The sequence below is a fragment of the Octopus bimaculoides genome, chromosome 1, assembly GCF_001194135.2.
Source record: "Octopus bimaculoides isolate UCB-OBI-ISO-001 chromosome 1, ASM119413v2, whole genome shotgun sequence".
NCBI classification, from domain to species: Eukaryota; Metazoa; Mollusca; class Cephalopoda; order Octopoda; family Octopodidae; genus Octopus; species Octopus bimaculoides.
In genome coordinates this window covers 172811719-172812442 of record NC_068981.1, presented here as the reverse complement: position 1 = coordinate 172812442, position 724 = coordinate 172811719, and the positions used below count along the sequence as shown (strand labels likewise).

The 724-nt window shown below is 33.6% G+C and overlaps 1 protein-coding gene across 1 annotated transcript in view; it reads left to right on the top strand.

Moving 5' to 3' along the window:
* LOC106880455 (uncharacterized) overlaps window positions 1-724 on the top strand; it is a 17963-nt gene that overhangs the window by 264 nt on the left and 16975 nt on the right. The window lies entirely within an intron of this gene.

Below are 724 nucleotides of genomic sequence, written 5' to 3'. Positions count from 1 at the left end.
CTAGCTCTCCTGTCTAACCACCTCTGTCCAGCCAGCCACCATGACTGACTGTTATTTGCTAAAGCTTCTTTTATTTTCTCGTGTTCTTTTCTGTTGAAGAGCGTAGGCTCGAAATGTAAAAGACTTTCTCACCTTCCTGAGCATTAAACACCTGTCTTCGTCTTTTGTTTTTCTGTAAATTTCAACTAACATAGTGCATATGTCTATGTAAAAGAGCTCTTTTCCTAACAAAGAACTCAATTGGTTCTGATGAAGATGAAAGACTATAATGCAGTTTCACAGTTTGTTGACTGCCCCATAGTGAGCCTTTGAAGTATAGAAATCTATTTGAAATGTTTAAATTTATTTCAATTCCTTTCATTTATGCTGTGTTGTGCAAAGAATTACCATCACAAAATGTGCTACAAACAAAGCAATAAATTTGAAAACATAAGGGTTTACAATTTCAAGAACTAATGCAATTTATGAGCCATATTTTGGTGAAACTTACATTTCTTTTGTATATTGTGTACATTGTGAACAGTCATGGCGAAAAACAGATATGCAAAATATTAAATGGATATTGTATAATGAAGTACTCTTCACTAACATCACTGCATCACTTGTTTGCTTACTAGAAACAGTTGTGTGATAATGGATTTAATTGTAATTGTATTTCATTCTTATTTATTCTTAGTAGGAATTTCAACCATGTTTCGTGGTCTGCTACCACAACAGCTCCTTT